Source organism: Hyla sarda, chromosome 10, assembly GCF_029499605.1.
Source record: "Hyla sarda isolate aHylSar1 chromosome 10, aHylSar1.hap1, whole genome shotgun sequence".
NCBI lineage: Eukaryota > Metazoa > Chordata > Amphibia > Anura > Hylidae > Hyla > Hyla sarda.
The window spans coordinates 136,203,412-136,226,061 of NC_079198.1; the positions used below are offsets into that span (position 1 = coordinate 136,203,412).

Below are 22,650 nucleotides of genomic sequence, written 5' to 3' on the forward strand. Positions count from 1 at the left end.
CCATGACTGTAAGGACATGCTGGGAGTTGTGGTTTCTCTATCGGCTCCATTGGGGGACACAGACCGTGGGTTATGCTGCTGTCTCTAGGAGGTGCGACACTGGTAATAAAAAAAAAAAAAAAGTCAGCTCCTCCCAGCAGGATATACCCGCCTTCAGGCTCTGAGCTAGTCCGTTTTAAGCTTAGTGTCTTGCAGGAGGTGGACATGGTCTGGTTTGCTCCAGACCAGGTCTTCTGTTTTTTTGTTTTCCTAGTATAGGGACGTGTTTTTTTTTTTATTCCCTTTTCTTTTCTGTTTTCAGGTGGGCACTCCGGTTCCCTGTTTACCCATTGCGAGTAAGGGGGGCACAGATATTGTGTATATGTACTTTTAACCCCCCTTGCCAACGGTCAGCGCCTGGGTGGTACCTCATGGGTCCGGGTCCTCCTATTTTTCCTGCTCGCGCATACCAGCCAGGTGTGATGCAGGTAACTACAGCTGACTGAAGACTTCATTAAGTTCTTCTGAAGTAAGTACTTTCTCCTCAGGTAAGCGGACTTGCAACTGCTGGAGACCCCCTGTTTTTGGCCCACCTTTTCAGGTTGGGCTGGCTTACTGGGAATGGACTTTTATTGAGGACTTTATTCGGGGGAGCAGTGGCACTCTGAGGGGGCATGTATGTTTGGCACCGTGTGTGTGTAGTGTTACGTTGAACAGCGCCTTATATGCGGCTTACAGCCGCGGCTGTAGTACGGGCCGGCTTACTTTCGTTTTCGCCGGCAGCGCCTTATATGCGGCTGACAGCCGCAGTGCTGGTACGAGCCGGGCGCTCTCAGCGCCGGCTTACTTTCATTTTCTCCGGCGGTTTCTGCTGGCGTATTAACCGCCCGCTCTGTTCCCCCGAGCGCATATGCGAATGACGTGCGCTCGGGACAAGGAGCGGGCGCCATTACAGCTCCTTCTCGACCTGGTTTTAGCTCTGCCCACAGGGTGGTCGGAGTTCTTCTGAGGCGCGCATCAGCCTCCAATCAGCGCCGTGGTCGCGAATTTCCGTCAGAGGGGGGCCAACTAGTTAGTGCCTCTGCTGCAAGCACGCCCCCCTCTACCATTGGCCGTTCCTTTTCTCACTCTAGCTGCATGGAGCTGTTCTCTCTGCAGCTGCCAGGGTACATAGACTTATTTGGTCTGTATACACTGTAGTACCAAAATGCCTGGCTCTGCCGTGCCCACTTGCCCTTTCGGTCCCGAGAGGTTCAGCCGCTCCACCACCCTGGGTTTCTTCCCTGACCCAGTATATAGCGGACTTGACCCAAGTCTCCCGTTCGGAGGCTGAGGCCTCCCGGGTAGTGATGTCCGCCCTGAAGGGGTCTTCCCTGTGCAGGACTTCTGAAAGGGCCCGCTCCTCGTCTCCTCATGCTTCACGCTTTCACAAGCGTACTAAGGGTGCCTCATCTGACTCTTCCATTGAGTCTTCAGATAGACGTGGGCTTTCCCCTCGTGGGTCCCGCCCCCTGTCATCTGGGCACAAACGTCGCTCCTCCAGAGGACGTTCTCGAAATCGCCGTTCTGCCACGCCAGAGCTGCGTACCCGGTCAGGGTCGCCCCCCCTCCAGGACTGCCTTTACTCATTCACTTCCCCTGGTGAACTGGTGGACGAAGCTTCCGAGCCGGCATCTGACTCAGAGGACTGCTCGTACTCAATTGCAACGGTGAACTCATTGGTGACAGCCATAAGAGACGCCTTTCACTTAGAGGACCCAGGATCTTCAGATGTCTATCCAAAAGTATCCTTTCATCGTGCTAAACCAGCACCTCCAAAGGTTCAGCTCGCCCGCTGACTTTGACGACATTCTGGAATCTGCATGGAAACATCCAGACAAGAGGTTCCCGGGAATAAGGACAATCCAAGAACGTTATCCATTTGTCAAGGACTTTGTCGCTAAGGTGGTTTCCCCTCCCTCAGTGGATCCACCAATCTCCCGGATCTCTAGGGCGACTACACTGCCTCTGGAAGTTGCCGCTGCTTTCAAAGATCCCACGGACAAGAAGGTAGAATCCCTAGCGAAGTTTGCTTCTGAAGCAGCTGGCTCTTCTCTTCTTCCCTTCTTCGCCTCGACATGGGTGTCCAAGGCCCTGTCGGAGTGGTGCCAAAAGCTCCATCAGGATATCTATCTGCTCTGGCTCTCAAATGCTCTAAAGCTGGAGACTTTCTGTGCGCAGCTTCCATGTAGTCAGCCCGTTGTTCTGCCTTTGCTGTGGGTCACCTAGCAGCCCTCCGCCGATTTGTGGCTTAAAGCTTGGAATGCGGATGCTGCTCCCAAAAGGTCCCTCACTAAGCTTCCCTTTACGGGTGGCCGTCTTTTTGGCAAACGCCTCGATGAGATTATCTCTGAGGCAACGGGTGGGAAGCGTTCCTTATTAACTCAAAATAAGGCTTGCCCCTCTTCCCAAAGGAAGTCCTTTTTCCTTTCGGACCTCTGGTTCCAGCTAAGGGTCCGGCCAGGCGCCTTCGCGGGACAAGAAGGCTCCCTCGTTCCGGGCATGCCCGGCTTGGAATTTGGACTCCAACCGCTCCGGCAGTTTTGCGCCAAAATCGGGCAAGCGCAAGCCCACTTCTGCATGAAGTGAGGCCCCCACCCGCGGTTTCTTTTCAGGTGGGAGGTCATCTCTTGTTTTCCAAGACATCTGGACTTCACACATTCAGGACTCTTGGTCAGGGATGTGGTGTCAAACGGTTACTGGATCGACTTCGCCTCCCTTCCGAGGGATCGCGTTTTTCGATCCCGGGCCCCCCGGTCTCCTCCGGCGAAGCAATTTCGAGCGGCTCTCCAGTCTCTGCTTCTCCAGGAGGTTATCGTCCCCGTTCCTCCAGGGGAACGTTTTCGGGTTTGTGGTCCCCAAGATGGACGGTTCTGTGCGACCAATCCAACAGTCACCTTCTCATCCACCACTTCAGAATGGAATCTTTCTGTTCGGTGGTGGCGTCCCTGGAACAAGGGGAGTTCTCTTCATCGGTGGACATCAAGGATGCCTACCTCCATGTGCAAATATTTCCGGGCCATCATTGGTACCTCCGCTTGCGGTTCCGGAAGGGCACTTTCAATTCGTAGCCCTCCCCTTTGGTTTGCCACAGCTCCTCGGGTCCTTACAAAGATCCTTGCGCGAGTGTTGGGCCTGTTTGATCGAGGGGAATCTAGGTGATATCCTATCTGGACGACCCTCTCATCAAGGCTCCGACCAGAGTCCAGACTCTGGAGAGTCTGGATGTCACTCTCCACACTCTGACTCGCTTCGGGTGGATGGTCAACTGGGACAAGTCAGTTCTAGATCCTACCCAGTCTCTAACCTTCCTGGGACTTCGATTCGACGGCCTCTGCCCGCATTTGTCTTCCGCCGGACAAACGTCAGGCGCTCTGGTCGGTGGTCCGCTCCCTTTGGACCCAGGTATCAGTCTCCATCTGCACTTACATGGAAGTCCTGGGTCGGGTGGTGACAACTATGGAGGCCATACCCTTTTGCCTAGTTTCATTACCGCCCCCTTCAACTGGCGATTCTCTCTCGATGGAACAGGTCTCCTCTGTCCCTCGATCGTCAGATTGTTCTCCCTCGCAGGGTCCATCAGTCTCTGCTCTGGTGGCTCCGCTCCCCCTTTCTTTTCCAAGGGCGGTCATTTCTTCCCCTTCTCTGGCAGGTTGTTACAACGGTGCCAGCCTGTCGGGCTGGGGCGGCGTGTTCAGGGATTGGACGGTCCAGGGACTCTGGTCTCCCCTGGAGACCCTTCTTCCGATAAACATATTGGAATTACGGGCAATTCTTCTTTGTCTTCTTCATTGGGAGTCCCGACTTCAGTCCCGTCCTGTCCGCGTTCAGTCGGACAACGCCACGGCCGTGGCGTACATAAATTGACAGGGCGGCGCTCGCAGCGCGGCAGCCATGGCCGAGGTGACCAAGATTCTCATCTGGGCGGAGAGTAAGGTTCCGGCCATTTCGGCGTTTCACATTCCGGGAGTGCTCAACTGGGAAGCGGACTTCCTCAGTCGGTCCTCACCTGACCCCGGCAAGTGGTTTCCTCATCCAGAGGTCTTCGCGCAGCTCTGCGACCTCTGAGGTTTTCCGGACGTAAACCTCTTTGCGTTCCGGCACAATCGGAGGATCCTTCCGTTTGTGTCCAAGTCCCGGGACCCTCAGGCTCTGGCCGTGGACGCCCTAGTGCTTCCTTTGGCTGGGTTCGCCCTACCTTATCTGTTCCCTCCTCTTCCGCTCCTTCCTAGGGTGCTGAGGAAGATCAAGGAAGAGGACATCCTCTCCTTTCTGGTAGCTCCAGATTGGCCCCGAAGGTCGTGGTACGCCGTCGTAGTCAGGCTCCTGGACGATGCTTCTCTGCGCCTTCCACTCTGCCCGGACCTACTCTCTCAGGGTCCTCTTGCCACCCCAATTTACAGTCGCTGCATTTGTTGGCGTGGCGGTTGAGAGCGCGGTTTTGAGGGCCTGCGGGTTCTCTTCCCAAGTCATTAACACCATGCTCTAGGCTCGTAAGCCCTTCTCCGCACGAATTTACCACCGTACTTGGCGGTTTTATTTTTGTTGGTGTGAAGCTCAGGACTTCTCCCCGGTGACCTTCTTTGTTCCCCGTCTTCTCTCCTTTTTTTGCTGTCGGGGTTGGAACTGGGGTCGTCTCTCAGTTCCCTTAAAGGTCTGGTTTCGGCCCCTGGTTTCTATTTCTCGTGTCCGGACCTTCCTGCAAGGAGTGGCGCACGCTGTTCCTCCTTATCGGTCACCTTCTCCACCTTGGGACTTGAATTTGGTTCAGAGTGCCCTCCAGGGTGCACCCTTTGAGCCCCTTAGAGAAGTGTCTCTCCGCCTCCTTTCTTGGAAAGTGGCGTTTCTTGTTGCGATCACCTCCATCCGGAGGGTGTCTGAACTGGCAGCTCTTTCCTGCTGTTCTCCGTTTCTGGTGATTTACCAGGACAAGGTCGTTTTCCGGCCAGTTCGTTCCTTTTTTTTGCCTAAGGTGGTCTCGGCCTTTCATCTCAATGAGGACATTGTCCTCCCGTCCTTTTGTCCGGCTCCTTCTCATCCTGAGGAGCACTTATTACACAAGCTGGATGTAGTTTGGGCTGTTCCGCCTTCTCTCCATCTCTTTTTAGTTTCGTCAGTGTGATTCCTTTTTCGTCCTTACGGAAGGTTGTCGCAAGGGACAACCTGCTTTCAAGGCCACCATTTCTCGTTGGATTATGTCCGCCATTTCGGAAGCCTATCGCTGCAAGGGGAAGATTCCTCCTTTCAGGGTTGTGGCTCATTCCACTCGTTCTGTGGAGGCATCCTGGGCTCTCCAGAATAGAGCCTCGGCCTCGCAGATTTGCAAGGCGGCTACCTGGTCGTCTTTGCACACTTTCTCGAGGTTCTACCGAGTTCATACTTTCGCATCGGCTGATGCTAGTCTGGGGCGTAAAGTGTTGCAGGCGGCAGTGGATCGGCCGTCTGCCTGATTACTTATCTGCCCACCCAAGGGATGGCTTTGGTACGTCCCACGGTCTGTGTCCCTCAATGGAGCCGATAGAGAAAAGGAGATTTTTTTTAACACTTACCGTAAAATCTCTTTCTCGAAGGATCCATTGGGGGACACGCCTCCCGCCCTTTTTGGATTTTTCCTTTGGTTCTCTGTCCGAGGGTGTGTTCAGTTATGTTTTTTCTTCTGGTTCTCGGACAGTTTTGGGGTTTTTCTTTGCCCTATTGGTCTCCTCCTATTGCTCTGGAACTTAAGCTGACTAGCTCAGAGCCTGAAGGCGGGTATATCCTGCTGGGAGGAGCTGACTTTTTTTTTTTATTACCATCACACCTCCTAGAGACAGCAGCATTGGATCCTTCGAGAAAGAGATTTTACAGTAAGTGTTAAAAAAATCTCCTTTTTGCTAATGCAAAGAGATGAGCTAACAGCAGACTGAGGGGCAGGCTGATGCCTGCACAGTGAGGCCACGCCTCCTCCCTTTGAGATAAATTTAAGCAAGTGAGCAACAATAAATGTAATAAAGAAAATAAAGTGCTGTTATAGGAGTTGGTACTGAGTAACATAAAAAAAATGTATGTTGTTTGATCTGACAGGTATGCTTTAACCCCTTAAGGACCAAAGACGTACCGGTACGTCCTTGGTCCTGCTATTCTGATATAACGCGGGGTTGCACAGTAACCCCGTGTCATATCACGGCGGGCCCGGCGTCATAGTGAAGCCAGGACCCGCCTCTAATAGCGCGCAGCGCCGATCGCGGCGCCGCGTGATATTAACCCTTTAGCCGCTAAAAGTGAAAGTTCCCGGCTAGCTCAGTCGGGCTGTTCGGAATAGCCGCGGCTAATCGCGGCATCCTGAACAGCTGACAGGACAGCGGGAGGGCCCCTTCCTGCCTCCTCGCTGTCCGATCGCCGAATGACTGCTCAGTGCCTGAGATCCAGGCATGAGCAGTCATGCGGCAGAATCGTTGATCACTGGTTTCTTATGAGAAACCAGTGATCAACATAGAAGATGAGTGTGTGCAGTGTTATAGGTCCCTATGGGACCTATAACACTGCAAAAAAAAAAGTGAATAAAGATCATTTAACTCCTCCCCTATTAAAAGTTTGAATCACCCCCCTTTTCCAATAAAAAAAAAAAACAGTGTAAATAAAAATAAACATATTTGTTATCACCGCATGCGGAAATGTCCGAATTATAAAAATATATCATTAATTAAACCGCTCGGTCAATGGCGTGCGCGCAAAAAAAAATCCAAAGTCCAAAATAGTGCATTTTTGGTCACTTTTTATATCATTTAAAAATGAATAAAAAGATCAATAAGTCCTATCAATGCAAAAACTTCAGATCACGGCACAAAAAAATGAGCCCTCATACCGCCCCATACACGGAAAAATAAAAAAGTTATAGGGGTCAGAAGATGACAATTTTAAACGTATTAATTTTCCTGCATGTAGTTATGATTTTTTCCAGAAGTCCGACAAAATCAAACCTATATAAGTAGGATATCATTTTAATCGTATGGACCTACAGAATACATATGAGGTGTTATTTTTACCGAAAAATTTACTACGTAGAAACGGAAGCCCCCAAAAGTCACAAAACAGCATTTTTTTTTTTCTCAATTTTGTCGCACAATGATTTTTTTTCCCGCTTCACCGTAGATTTTTGGGCAAAATGACTGACGTCATTACAAAGTAGTACTGGTGGCGCAATCAATAAGCAATCATATGGATTTTTAGGTGCAAATTTGAAAGAGTTATGATTTTTTAAAGGCAAGGAGCAAAAATGAAAATTAAGGGGTTAAAGCATTGTTAATAGAGCCAGGTGAAGTGTACTGCTGGGTGTTTTATTCTCTGGCTAGCTGGATGATAAATTCCACAAATTATAATGAAGCACATCAATCGGATCAGAAGCCAGCTGGTGGAGTGAAGCACGCAGCAGTGCGCTTTTATCTGGCTATAACTAGTGGTTTGGGGAGGGGGGGGGGAGAACCATCTCCAGAACAACAGGTCTTGTTCGATGTTCCAGGCATGCTGTGGGTTAGTACTGACAAATAGTGTCCAAGGAAGCACAACCAGTCAGACAACATAGGACACTGCAGCTTGCTGTGTATGGGACCCTGCTGACCAATGAAAGCACCCATGCAGACCCCCTGTCCACCACTGACATTTGAAGGGGTTATCCAGGAATAGAAAAGCACAGCTACTTTCTTTCAAAAACTGCTCCCAGTCTGGCTCCAGGTTGGGTGTGGTTCTGCAGCTCAGTTCCATTGAAGTTAATGGAGCCAAGTTGTAAAAACCACACCCAACGTGGAGACAGACGTGGAACTGTTTTTGAAAGTAATTAGCTGTCTTTCTATTTCTGGATAATCTCTTTAAGAACAGGTAACTTTGGACACAGGTGGGAATATGATGGTACTGACCAGGGAGGAGTTGAGAGGAGCCAAGGTAAAATCCAACTCGTTTATTTTAGGACTAAGATGCAACGTGTTTTGCTGCGCATGGGAAGAAGACAAGCCAGCAGGGGTGGTGTGATATTCTGTTGGCCACCTTGTGTCCTGTGGATGTTACTGTGACACGTATCACCTACTGAAATTTTGTACAGATTAAGTTTCCCCTTAAGGACCCAGCCAATTTTCACTGTAGGACCCGGACATTTTTTGCACATCTGACCACTGTCACTTTTAAGCATTAATAACTCTGGGATGCTTTTACCTTTCATTCTGATTCCGAGATTGTTTTTCGTGACACATTCTACTTTGTTAGTGGTAAAATTTTGTCCATACTTGCATAATTTCTCGGTTAAAAATTCCAAAATTTGATGAAAAAATTGAAAATTTTGCATTTTTTTTTTTACTTTGAAGCGCTCTGATTATAAGGAAAATGAATATTCCAAATAAATTATATATTGATTCACATATACAACATGTCTTCTTTATGTTTCCATCATAAAGTTGACATGTTTTTAATTCTGGAAGACATCAGATGGCTTCAAATTATAGCAGCAATTTTCCACAAAATTGCCTCTTCATTCCCGTGAACCTCTTGTGCGGATGTTTCCATGCAGATTCCAGAAAGATGTGAAGTTCTGCGTGAAAGCTGAACCCTTGAGGTGCTGGTTGAGCACGATGAAAGGATACTTCAGGAGTAACGTCCGAAGATCCTGGGTCCTCTAAGTAAAAGGAGTCTCTTATGGCCGCAACCAATGAGTTCACCGTTTCAACTATAGTCGAGCGGTCCTCTGAGTCAGATGCTGATTCGGACGCCTCATCCGCCAGTTCACCAGGAGAAAGTGAACGCATGGAGGCAGCCCTGGAGAGGGGCGACCCTGACCGGGTACACGGCTCTGACGGGGCAGAGCGGCGATTCCGGAAACTTCCTCTGGAGGAGGGACATCTGTGACCAGATGACACGGGGAGGCGAGACCCATGGAGGGACGCCCACGTCTACCTGGAGACTCAATGTAAAAGTCAGACAAAACACCCCTAGTACGCTTTGTGAGAGCGTGAGGCTTGTGGAAAAGAGGAGCGGGACCCACCAGAGGGCCGGCACAGGGCAGACCTCTTCAAGGTAGACACCATGTCACGTGAGGCCTCAGCCACCACAAGGGGGACTTGAGTCAAGTCAGCCATATACTGGGATAGGAAGAAACCCAGGCTGAAGGGGCGGCCGAATCCACCGGAACTGTAACATCCGGGGAAGCTAGGGGGTCTGGGGGAGCAGTGGAGCAGGCAGAGTCAGTGGGCATTTTAGGAATAATATGTCATACCGACAAAATAGAAGACTAGTAGTCTAGTTGTCAGTTTAGAGGGAGAAACAGAATAGTGTCCCCTATGACAGTAAAGTGTTAACCCCTGAGAGGGGCATTCCCAGAGCAGGGGCACTGACCAATTGGCCCCCGCCACCTGGATCGCGCGCACAACGCTGCCTCCATGCGTTCACTTTCTCCTGGTGAACTGGCGGATGAGGCGTCCGAATCAGCATCTGACTCAGAGGACCGCTCGACTATAGTTGAAACGGTGAACTCATTGGTTGCGGCCATAAGAGACTCCTTTTACTTAGAGGACCCAGGATCTTCGGACGTTACTCCTGAAGTATCCTTTCATCGTGCTCAACCAGCACCTCAAGGGTTCAGCTTTCACGCAGAACTTCACATCTTTCTGGAATCTGCATGGAAACATCCGCACAAGAGGTTCACGGGAATGAAGAGGGTTCAAGTGCGTTACCCATTCGCCAAGGACCTTGCCTCTAAGGTGGTTTCCCCTCTCTCAATGGTTCCAGCAAATTCCTGCTTCTCTGGGCTACTACACTGCCGCTGGCAGATGCAGCTGCCTTCAAGGACTCGACAGACCGGACGGTGGAGTCCTTAGCAGAGTTTGCCTCGGATGCAGCAGGCTCTGGGTCCAAGACCCTATTGTTGTGGTGCTCACAACTCAGTCAGAGTATCCTGGCGGGATTTTCCCCCGGTGGATCGATCTTGCTTTGGTTCTCCATTGCTGGGGACTTCTGTGCACAGCTTCCATGCAGTCAGTCCATTGTGCTGCCTTTGCTGTGGGTCTCTTAGTGGCCCTCTGCCGCCCCATGTGGCTTAGGGCGTGGGATGCGGATGCCACCTCCAAAAGGTCTCTTACCGAGTTGCCTTTTACTGGTACCCGTCTCTTTAACAAGAGCCTTGACGAGATTATCTCTGTGGCAACGGGGGGTAAAAGTTACTTGTGGCTCGCTTTTCTTCCCAGGGGGAAGTCCTCTTCCTTTCGGACCTTTGGCCCCAATAAGGGGTCTCCCTCGTTCCGGGCGCGTTCGTCTTGGAAATCGGACACCAACCGTTCTGACCAAAAATCGGGTAACCGCAATCCCACTTCCACATGGAGTGCAGCCACCACCCGCAGGTTTTTCTCGGGTGGGAGGTCGTCTCTTATTTTTTCGAGACATCGGGACCACACACATTCAGGAAGTCCCGAACACCCCGGTCTCCTTCTCCGGGAAGCAGTCTCGGGAGGCCCTCTAGTCCCTGCCCAGGGAGTCATTGTCCCCGTTCCTACAGGGGAATATTTTCAGGGTTTTTTATTCCACTTTTTTTTGTGGTCTCCCAGGAAGGCGGTTCTGTGCAGCCGATTCTGGGCCTCAAGCGTCTCACCGTCATCTTCTAGGGCACAAGGGGAGTTTCTTTCCCCGGCCATCTGCGGTTCCTCCGCCTTCCGTTTCCAGAGGGGCTTTTTCAATTCGTAGCCCTACCCTTTGGTCTGGCCACTGCTCATCGGGTCTTTACCATGATCCTTGCACCAGTGATAGTCCTGTTGCGGTCGTGCAGAGTCTCAGTGATTCCTCACATGGACAACCTTCTCATCAAGGCTCTCACCAGAGTCCAGACACTAGAGACTGTGGATGTTACTCTCCAGACCCTGAATCACTTCGGGTGGACGTTCAGCCGAGACGAGTCGGTCCTCTCTCCCACCCAGTCTCTGATCTTCTGGGACTTCACTTCCACGGTCTCTGGCCGGATTTGTCTTCCGCCGGACAATCGTCTGACCCTCCTGTCTGGAGTCCGCTCTCTTCGGGCCAAGGCCCCAGTTTCCATCCAAATTCGTATGGAAGTCTTGGTTCGGATGGTAGCGGCCATGGAGGCCGTACCCTTTTCCCAGTTTTCATTTCCGTCCCCTTCAACTGGCAATTCTCTCTCTATGGGACAGATCTCCTCTGTCTCTCGATCGCAAGGTTGCTCTCCCTCGTCGGATCCATCAGTCTCTGCTCTGGTGGCTCCGTTCCCCCCTTCTTCAGGGGTGACCATTCCTTCCCTCCACGGGCCGGTAGTCACGACAGATGCCACTCTGTCGGGCTGGTCGGTTCAGGACCTCTGGTCTCTCAGGGAAGCCCTTCTTCCAATAGACATTCTGGACCTGGGGGCGATTCTTCTTTGTCTTCTTCATTGGGAGTCCCATCTTCTGTCCCGTCCTGTCCGCATCCAGTCGGACAACACCTCGACATCAGTCTGCACGGCGGCACTCGCAGTTCGGCAGCATGGCCGAGGTGTCAAAGATTCTCCTCTGGACGGAACGTATGTTTCCAGCCTTTTTCGGCGGTTCCTTCCGGGTGTGCCCACTGTGAAGCGGACTTCCTCAGCCGGTCCTCAGCGAGTGGTCTCTACATCCAGTAGTCTTCGCGCAGATCTGCAACCTCTGGGGCATTCTAGACGGGGACCTTTTTCGTGTCCGGCACAATTGGAAGATTCTTTCATTTGTGTCGAAGTCCCGGGACCCCTTGGCTCTAGCCGTGGTTGCCATTGGGATTCCTTGGGTGGGGTTTCCCCTGCCCTCTCTTTTTTCTCTCCTTGCTCTCCTTCCCAGGGTTCTGAGGAAGCCCAGGCGGAGGGGGTCCTCGCCAGACTGGTAGCTCCAGTTTGGCCCTGAAGGACATGGTACGCCGACGTGGTCAGGCTCCTGGACGACGTTCCGCTGTGCCTTCCACTTCGTCCGGACCTGCTGTAGCAGGTTCCTCTTTGCCACCCCAATTTATAGTCACTGCAGTTGACAGCATAGTGGTTTAGGCCGCAGTTTTGAGGGACCGCGGGTTTTCTTCCCAAGTCATTCGCACCATGCTCGGGGCTCGTATGCCCTCCTCGGCAAAAAATTTACCACTGTACCTGGCGGTCCTATTTTAGTTGGTGTGCAACTCAGGACTTCTGTCCTGTTATTTTTTCTGTCTCCCGTCTTCTCGCTTGCTTGCAGTCGGGATTGGGAATTGGGGTTGTCTCTCTGTTCCCCTAAGGGTCAGGTTTCAGCTCTTTCTCTTCTTTTCCAGCGTCCTCTGGCTTCTCATTCTCATGTCAGGACCTTCCTTCACGGAGTGGCACGGGCTGCCCCTCCATCATCGGTCCCCTTCTCCCTGTGGGACTCAAATCTGGTTCTGGGTGTCCTCCATGGTCCCCCTTTTGAACCTCTTAGGGAAGTGTTGAAAAGTGGCATTTCTTATAGCTATCACCTCTATTCGGCAGATGTCTGAATTGGCAGCTCTCTTCTGCCATTCTCAGTTTCTGGTGGTTCACCAGGACAAAGTCGTTTTTCGGCCAGCTCCTTCTTTTTTGCCTACGGTAATTTGGGCTTTTCATCTCGGTAAGGACGTTGTCCTTCCATTTTTGTTTTTGTTCCGCTCCTTCCCATTCTGAGTAGCGTTTAATCCACCATCTGGATGTGGTGCAGACCTTTCAGTCTTACCTCTCTGTCACTGATTCCTTTCTTCGATGTGATTCCCGTTCGTCCTAACGGAAGGTTGTCGCTAGGGACAACCTACTTCCAAGACCAACATTTCTTGGTGGATCCGGTCTGCCATTTTGGACGCCTTTCGCTGTAGGGTGAAGATCCCTCCCTTCTGGGTTTTGGCTCATTCTCCCCGTTCTGTTGGGGCATCTTGGGGATCTGCAAGCGGCTACCTGGTCGTCTTTGCATACTCTCTCTGGATTTTGCTACCTGGTCGTCTTTGCATACTCTCTCTGGATTTTTTCCCCCCGGGTTCATACCTTCGCACCGGCTAATGCTAGTCTGGGCCGGAAGGTACTGCAGGCGGCGGTGGTTCAGCCGTCCGCCTAACCAGGTTTTACTTCTTCCCACCCAAGGGACGGCTTTGGTACGTCCCATGGTCTGTGTCCCCCAATGGAGCCGATAGAGAAAAGGAGATTTTTTATTTACTTACCGTAAAATCTCTTTCTCGAAGGGTCCATTGGGGGGCACAGCTCCAGCCCTTTTGGGTTTTTCTTTGGTTCTCTGTCCGAGGGTGAGTTCAGTTATATATATTTTCTCTGGTTCTAGGACAGTTCGTGTTTTCTCCTTGACCTGTCGGTCCTCTCCTATTGCTCTGGAACTAAAACTCATTAGCTCAGGGCCTGGAGGCGGGTATATCTTGCTGGGAGGAGCTGACTTTTTTATTGCCATAGTGTCACACCTCCTAGAGACAGCAGCATACACCCATGGTCTATGTCCCCCAATGGATCCTTTGAGAAAGAGACTTTACGGTAAGTAAATAAAAAATCTCCTTATTCCTGTGCCTAGGCTGCAAAAATAAATAAAATAAGCTTTGATTCACCTTCCTATGTTTCTCCGTTGCTCCGGTATCTTCATGCTGCTTCCTGGGGACGGGAACGTCACGGAGCCGTCAGCGTATCACTGGCCGCAGCGATGTCCTGCCTCAGCCGGTGAAAGGCTGAGCGCAGTGTAATGTAAGGAGTCGGCCGGATCACCCAAAGTAAATTCAGTTGTGCTTTGGGAGGTCCTGGTACTGTGGCGTAACTGTGCCATAGAGTTGGCTTTCTTTTGGACAGCATGTGTGACTGCACTTCTCCATAAGGTGACAGACATTCCCTGATTGAGGACATTGTCCTTTTAATTTTTTTAAATATATGTGGCTTTGGCTCTCCCAGCCTGTGCAGCTGTTGATTTGCCAGGCCTCATGCTGGGTCGATTCCCTGGCCCAAGCACATTCAGCCAGGGCAGGGGTAATCAATGAGGGACCCCTGAGCTGAGGAGGATTAAGGGTCTGTGGGAGGACAGATGTGTCTGGGGGTAGGCAAAGGGGTCTGGTGGAGGACTTAGGGATCTATGGGAGACAGATGTGTCTGGAGGAGTGCAAAGGAGTTTAAAGCAGACAGGTGTCTGGAAGAGAATAGGGGGAGGATCTGGAAGAAGATAGTACAGGGATGGGATTCAGCTTAACTAAGAAGAAACTGGTAGCTTTATATTCAGAGGGGAGAGTGTATGGCAGGGTTATATTCAGAGGGCACAGTGTGTGGTAGGATTACATTCAAAGAGCAATGTGTGTGACTGCCTTCTGAATGTAACACTGTCACACACTCTGCCCTCTGAATATAACACTACCACACACTCTGCACTCTGAATGTAACCCTGTCACACACTGTGCCCTCTGAATATAACCCTGTCACACACTGTAGCCTCTAAATATAACCCTGCCACCTGAATATAACCCTGTCACACACACTGTAGCCTCTGAAAATAACCTTGTCACACACTGTAGCCTCTGAAAATAACCTTGTCACACACTGTAGCCTCTGAATATAACCCCGTCACACACTAGCCTCTGAATATAACCCTGTCACACACTGTAGCCTCTGAATATAACCCTGTCACACACTGTAGCCTCTGAATATAACCCTGTCACACACACTGTAGCCTCTGAATATAACCCCATCACACACTGTAGCTTCTGAAAATAACCCTGTCACACACTGTATCCTCTGAATATAACCCTGTCACACACTGTAGCCTCTGAATATAACCCCGTCATACACTGTAGCCTCTGAATATAACCCCTGTCACACACTGTAGCCTCTGAATATAACCCTGCCACACACTGTAGCCTCTGAATATAACTCCGTCACACACTGTAGCCTCTGAAAATAACCCTGTCACACACTGTAGCCTCTGAATATAATCCCGTCACACACTGTAGCCTCTGAATATAACCCTGTGACACACTGTAGCCTCTGAATATAACCCTGTCACACACTGTAGCCTCTGAAAATAACCCTGTCACACACTGTAGCCTCTGAATATAACCCCGTCACACACTGTAGCCTCTGAATATAACCCCGTCACACACTGTAGCCTCTGAATATAACCCCGTCACACACTGTAGCCTCTGAATATAACCCTGCCACACACTGTAGCCTCTGAATATAACCTAGTCACACACTGTAGCCTCTGAATATAACCTAGTCACACACTCTAGCCTCTGAATATAACCCTGTCACACACTGTAGCCTCTAAATATAACCCTGCCACACACTCTGCCTTCTGAATGTAACCATGTCACACACTCTGCCCTCTGAATAAAACCCTGCCACACACTGTAGCCTCTGAATGTAACCCTGCCACACTCTGCCTTCTGAATGTAACCCTGAGTGTGGCAGGGTTACATTCAGAGGCTACAGTGTGTGACAGGGTTAAATTCAGAGGGCACAGTGTGTGACATGGTTATATTCAGAGGGCACAGTGTGTGACATGGTTATATTCAGAGAGCAGAGTGTGTGGCAGTGTTATATTCAGAGGCTGCAGTGTGTGGCAGGGTTATATTCAGAGGCTACAGTGTGTGGCAGGGTTATATTCAGAGGCTACAGTGTGTGACATGGTTATATTCAGAGGCTACAGTGAGTGGCAGGATTATATTCAGAGGCTACAGTGTGTGACAGGGTTATATTCAGAAGGCACAGTGTATGACATGGTTATATTCAGAGGCTACAGTGTGTGACGGTTATATTCAGAGGCTACAGTGTGTGACAGGGTTATATTCAGAGGCTACAGTGTGTGACATGGTTACATTCAAAGGCTACAGTGAGTGTCAGGATTATATTCAGAGGCTACAGTGTGTGACGGTTATATTCAGAGGGCACAGTGTATGACATGGTTATATTCAGAGGCTACAGTGTGTGACAGGGTTATATTCAGAGGCTACAGTATGTTTGACAGGGTTATATTCAAGTTACAGGGTTATATTCAGAGGCTACAGTGTGCGACAGGGTTATATTCAAGTGGCAGGGTTATATTCAGAGGCTACAGAGTGTGACAGGGTTACATTCAGAGGGCAGAGTGTGTGGCAGTGTTATATTCAGAGGCTACAGTGTGTGACAGGGTTACATTCAGAGGGCAGAGTGTGTGGCAGTGTTATATTCAGAGGGCAGAGTGTGTGACAGGGTTATATTCAGAGGGCACAGTGTGACGGTTGTATTCAGAGGGCACAGTGTGTGACAGGGTTACATTCAGAGGGCAGAGTGTGTGGCAGGATTATATTCACAGGGCAGAGTGTGTGACAGGATTATATTCAGAGGGCAGAGTGTGTGATAGGGTTACATTCAGAGGGCAGAGTGTGTGACATGGTTATATTCAGAGGGCACAGTGTGTGACATGGTTATATTCAGAGAGCAGAGTGTGTGGCAGTGTTATATTCAGAGGCTGCAGTGTGTGGCAGGGTTATATTCAGAGGCTACAGTGTGTGGCAGGGTTATATTCAGAGGCTACAGTGTGTGACATGGTTATATTCAGAGGCTACAGTGAGTGGCAGGATTATATTCAGAGGCTACAGTGTGTGACATGGTTATATTCAGAGGCTACAGTGAGTGACAGGATTATATTCAGAGGCTACAGTGTGTGACAGGGTTATATTCAGAAGGCACAGTGTATGACATGGTTATATTCAGAGGCTACAGTGTGTGACGGTTATATTCAGAGGCTACAGTGTGTGACAGGGTTATATTCAGAGGCTACAGTGTGTGACATGGTTACATTCAAAGGCTACAGTGAGTGTCAGGATTATATTCAGAGGCTACAGTGTGTGACGGTTATATTCAGAGGGCACAGTGTATGACATGGTTATATTCAGAGGCTACAGTGTGTGACAGGGTTATATTCAGAGGCTACAGTATGTTTGACAGGGTTATATTCAAGTTACAGGGTTATATTCAGAGGCTACAGTGTGTGACGGTTATATTCAAGTGGCAGGGTTATATTCAGAGGCTACAGAGTGTGACAGGGTTACATTCAGAGGGCAGAGTGTGTGGCAGTGTTATATTCAGAGGCTACAGTGTGTGACAGGGTTACATTCAGAGGGCAGAGTGTGTGGCAGTGTTATATTCAGAGGGCAGAGTGTGTGACAGGGTTATATTCAGAGGGCACAGTGTGACGGTTGTATTCAGAGGGCACAGTGTGTGACAGGGTTACATTCAGAGGGCAGAGTGTGTGGCAGTGTTACATTCAGAGGGCAACGTTATATTCAGAGGGCAGAGTGTGTGGCAGTGTTATATTCAGAGGGCAGAGTGTGTGGCAGGGTTACATTCAGAGGGCAGAGTGTGTGGTAGTGTTATATTCAGAGGGCAGAGTGTGTGACAGGATTATATTCACAGGGCAGAGTGTGTGACAGGATTATATTCAGAGGGCAGAGTGTGTGATAGGGTTACATTCAGAGGGCAGAGTGTGTGACAGGGTTACATTCAGAGGGCAGCGTTATATTCAGAGGGCAGAGTGTGTGGCAGTGTTATATTCAGAGGGCAGAGTGTGCGACAGGGTTATATTCAGAGGGCAGAGTGTGTGACAGGATTATATTCAGAGGGCAGAGTGTGTGACAGGGTTATATTCAGAGGGCACAGTGTGTGACAGGGTTACATTCAGAGGGTAGAGTGTGTGGCAGTGTTACATTCAGAGGGCAGCGTTGTATTCAGAGGGCAGAGTGTGTGGCAGTGTTATATTCAGAGGGCAGAGTGTGTGACAGGGTTATATTCAGAGGGCAGAGTGTGTGACAGGGTTACATTCAGAGGGCAGAGTGTGTGACAGGGTTATATTCAGAGGGCAGAGTGTGTGACAGGGTTATATTCAGAGGGCAGAGTGTGTGACAGGATTATATTCAGAGGGCACAGTGTGTGACAGGGTTACATTCAGAGGGCAGAGTGTGTGACAGGGTTATATTCAGAGGGCAGAGTGTGTGGCAGTGTTATATTCAGAGGGTAGAGTGTGTGACAGGGTTATATTCAGAGGGCAGAGTGTGTGACAGGGTTACATTCAGAGGGCAGAGTGTGTGGCAGTGTTACATTCAGAGGGCAGAGTGTGTGGCATTGTTATATTCAGAGGGCAGAGTGTGTGGCAGGGTTATATTCAGAGGGCAGAGTGTGTGACAGGGTTATATTCAGAGGGCACAGTGTGTGACAGGGTTATATTCAGAGAGCAGTGTGTGACAGGGTTATATTGAGAGGCTACAGTGTGTGACAGGGTTATATTGAGAGGCTACAGTGTGTGACAGGGTTATATTCAGAGGGCAGAGTGTGTGACAGGGTTATATTCAGAGGCTACAGTGTGTGACAGGGTTATATTCAGAGGCTACAGTGTGTGACAGGTTTATATTCAGAGGCTACAGTGTGTGACAGGGTTATATTCAGAGGCTACAGTGTGTGACAGGGTTATATTCAGAATAATATCCAAACCCCACACCTAGAGGCTGCTCCAGGTGGGGGTGCAAAACCCTATTTAAAGCATCCTCCCTAAAACTTCACTTTTATTTCAAATGCATATTAAAATGTATTTGGGGTGTACAGAAAAGTTTTAAAAACCCAGCTGATCTTGTCCAACTGATATAATTATATGACTATTTGGAATTCCAAATCGTGTATCTCCTGTGCCTGCAGTGCTACAGGATCTATATTGTGGGCACTCCGCTGTATCTTAAAACCAAACAAACAATGCCTCCCCTACATGTTTCGTGACAGCAGTCACGTCATCAGGGGTATATGAGGCATAAGAGATATACCCCTGATGACGTGACTGCTGTCACGAAACATGTAGGGGAGGCATTGTTTGTTTGGTTTTAAGATACAGCGGAGTGCCCACAATATAGATCCTGTAGCACTGCAGGCACAGGAGATACACGATTTGGAATACCAAATAGCAATATAATTATATCAGTTGGACAAGGTCAGCTGGGTTTTTAAAACTTTTCTGTACACCCCAAATACATTTTAATATGCATTTGAAATAAAAGTGAAGTTTTAGGGAGGGTGCTTTAAATAGGGTTTTGCACCCCCACCTGGAGCAGCCTCTAGGTGTGGGGTTTGGATATTATTTTGGTTTATAGTACCCTAGTACAGCTCCTGAGGCATTTGTTTGTTTAAAATTTAGGGTTATATTCAGAGGGCACAGTGTGTGTCAGTGTTACATTTAGAGGGCAGATTGTGTGACAGGGTGACATTCTGAGGGCAGAGTGTGTGGCAGGGTTACATTCAGAGGGCAGAGTGTGGCAGTGTTACATTTAGAGGGCAGATTGTGTGACAGGGTTACATTCAGAGGGCAGAGTGTGGCAGTGTTATATTCAGAGGGCAGAGTGTGTGGCAGGGTTACATTCAGAGGGCAGATTGTGTGACAGGGTTACATTCAGAGGGCAGAGTGTGTGACAGGGTTACATTCAGAGGGCAGAGTGTGTGACAGGGTTATATTCAGAGGGCAGAGTGTGGCAGTGTTACATTCAGAGGGCAGAGTGTGTGACAGGGTTACATTCAGAGGGCAGAGTGTGTGGCAGGGTTACATTCAGAGGGCAGAGTGTGTGACAGGGTTACATTCAGAGGGCAGAGTGTGGCAGTGTTATATTCAGAGGGCAGAGTGTGGCAGTGTTACATTCAGAGGGCAGAGTGTGTGACAGGGTTACATTCAGAGGGCAGAGTGTGTGGCAGTGTTATATTCAGAGGGCCGAATGTGTGACAGGGTTACATTCAGAGGGCAGATTGTGTGGTAGTGTTATATTCAGAGGGCATCAATGATGACTGGGTGTCAAACTTTCCAGAATGAAGATATAGCTGGAACAAGTCCTGGTAATCTGGACCAGATAAGGGAAAAAAAGGACTACAGAGAAGATGTCACCTGTGAGTTACTTATATCCTTGTGTATTATACCTTACTATTATACCTTAATGTGTTCAGAGCTGGAGTCACTTATAAGTTCTTCAGTAATGATGGGCTAAACAACAACTCCCAGCATCCCCTTCCCACTGCTTAGGTCATATTGGGAGCTGTAGTTTCACATGGTAAAAACTTAAAGGGGTAGTCCAGTGGTGAAAAACTTATCCCCTATCCTAAGGATAGGGGATAAGTTTGAGATCGCAGGGGGGTCCGAACGTTGGGGCCATCTGCGATCTCTCTGTACGGGGGCCAGGCTCTCCGCCCAGATAGCGGGTGTCGACCCCCGCACGAAGCGGCGGCCGACACGCCCCCTCAATACATCTCAATGGCAGAGCCGGAGATTGCCGAAGGCAGCGCTTTGGCTCTGCCATAGAGTTGTATTGAGGGGGCGTGTTGGCCGCCGCCTCGTGCGGAGGTCGACACGCCCCCTTCCCGCGGGCTGTCGGGGCTCCGTACAGGAGATCGCAGGGGGCCCCAGCGTTTGGACCCCCCGCGATCTGCAACTTATCCCCTATCCTTAAGATAGGGGATAAGTTGTTCACCACTGAATACCACTGGATATCTCCTTTAAGCATTTTCCTCTTACATGCCATTAGTATACTAGATTTTTTTTTTATCTATCTCATATCTATCATATCTATCTATCTCAGATCTATCTCTTCTCTACAGGGGAACAAAGAGAGATGGATCCAGCTTGGTGCAGATAAAAAGATTTTAATCCATAAGACAAGGAGGATACAAGTAACGCGTTTCAAGCGCTGAATGCGCTCTTAGTCCTATGACTAAGAGCGCATTCAGCGCTTGAAACGCGTTACTTGTATCCTCCTTGTATTATGGATTAAAATCTTTTTATCTGCACCGAGCTGGATCCATCTCTCTTTGTTCCTTTGATTAGCTGGTGCCGTCCAGCACCTGGATCCGTGCTCTGCTGTCCGAGGCGGAGTGAGCTGGTCTTCATCTTATCTGCACTTCTCTACAGGGGGGATCAAAAGTTTGGGCACCCCAGGTAAAAATTTGTATTAATGTTCATAAAGAAGCCAAGGAAAGATGGAAAAATATCCAAAAGGCATCAAATTACAGATTAGACATTCTTATAATATGTCAACAAAAGTTACATTTTATTTCCATCATTTACACTTTCATAATAACAGAAAACAAAAAAATGGCGTCTGCAAAAGTTTGGCCACCCTGCAAAATTTATAGCATGCACTGCCCCCATTGCAAAGCTGAGACCTGCCAGTGTCATGGATTGTTCTCAATCATCATCTGGGAAGACCAGGTGATGTCAATCTCAAAGGTTGTAAATGCCCAGACTAATCTGACCTTGCCCCAACAATCAGCACCATGGGTTCTTCTAAGCAGTTGTCTAGAAATCTGAAACTGAAAATAGTTGACGCTCACAAAGCTGGATGAAGCTATAAGAAGATAGCAAAATGTTTTCAGATGTCAATATCCTCTGTTCGGAATGTAATTAAGAAATTGCAGTCATCAGGAACAGTGGAAGTTAAAGCAAGATCTGGAAGACCAGGAAAAATATCAGACAGAACAGCTCGCAGGATTGTGAGAAAAACAATTGAAACCCCACGTTTGACTGGACAATCCCTCCAGAAAGATCTGGCAGACACTGGCGTTGTGGTACACTATTCCACTATAAAGAGATACTTGTACAAATATGGTCTTCATGGAAGAGTCATCAGAAGAAAACCTCTTCTAGGTCCTCACCACAAAAATCAGCATTTGAACTTTGCAAATGAACATATAGACAAACCTGATGCATTTTGGAAACAAGTTCTGTGGACCGATGAGGTTAAAATTGAACTTTTTGGCAAAGGTACGTTTGGAGAAGGAGAACAGAATTTAATGAAAAGAACCTCTGTCCAACTGTTAAGCATGGTGGTGCATCAATCATGCTTTGGGGTTGTATTGCAGCTAGTGGCACAGGGAACATCTCACGAGTAGAAGGAAAAATTAATTCAATAAAATGTCAGCAAATTTTGGATGCTAACCTGATGCCATAAACTTTTGATACCATAAAAAAGGAATAAAAAGCGATCAAAAAGTCTGATCAAAACAAAAATGGTACTGATTAAAACTTCAGATCACGGCGCAAAAAATTTACCCTCATACTTTACCCTCCTACCGCCTCGTACGTGGGATTTTCCTGCATGTAGTTATGATTTTTTCCAAAAGTACGACAAAATCAAACCTATATAAGTAGAGTATCATTTTAACCGTATGGACCTACAGGATAAAGAGAAGGTGTCCTTGTACTGAAAACTGTACTACGTAGAAACGGAAGCCCCCAAAAGTTACAAAATGGCGTTTTTCTTCAATTTTGTCGCACAGTGATTTTTTTTCTGTTTTGCCGTAGATTTTTGGGTAAAATGACTAATGTTATTACAAAGTAGAATTGGTGGCGCAAAAAATAAGCCATTATATGGATTTTTAGGTGTAAAATTGAAAGGGTTATGATTTTTAAAAGGTAAGGAGGAAAAAACTAAAATGCAAAAACGGAAAAACCCTAAGGAGTTAATGCGCCACCACTTATGGGGTTAATGCGCCACCACTTATTGGCTGTTGCCTGGGAAACAAGTGGTACCCCCTCCCTCCTTTCCCAAGTACCAGCCAATAAGCTGCAATGCATTTGAATAAGATGTTTTCCTTTTACCATTTCCCAATAAAATAAACAATCCCTGGATCTCACTGACTGACAGTCCATCTTACTT

At 48.8% G+C, this 22,650-nt stretch overlaps 1 protein-coding gene across 1 annotated transcript in view; it reads left to right on the top strand.

Moving 5' to 3' along the window:
• Positions 1-21,587: 21,587 nt before the first annotated feature.
• The window catches only part of UBE2M (ubiquitin conjugating enzyme E2 M), a gene marked incomplete in the record, with an annotated part of 21,059 nt that continues 19,996 nt past the window's right edge, over positions 21,588-22,650 (top strand). Inside the window, 1 exon segment of the mRNA XM_056542444.1 lies at positions 21,588-22,650.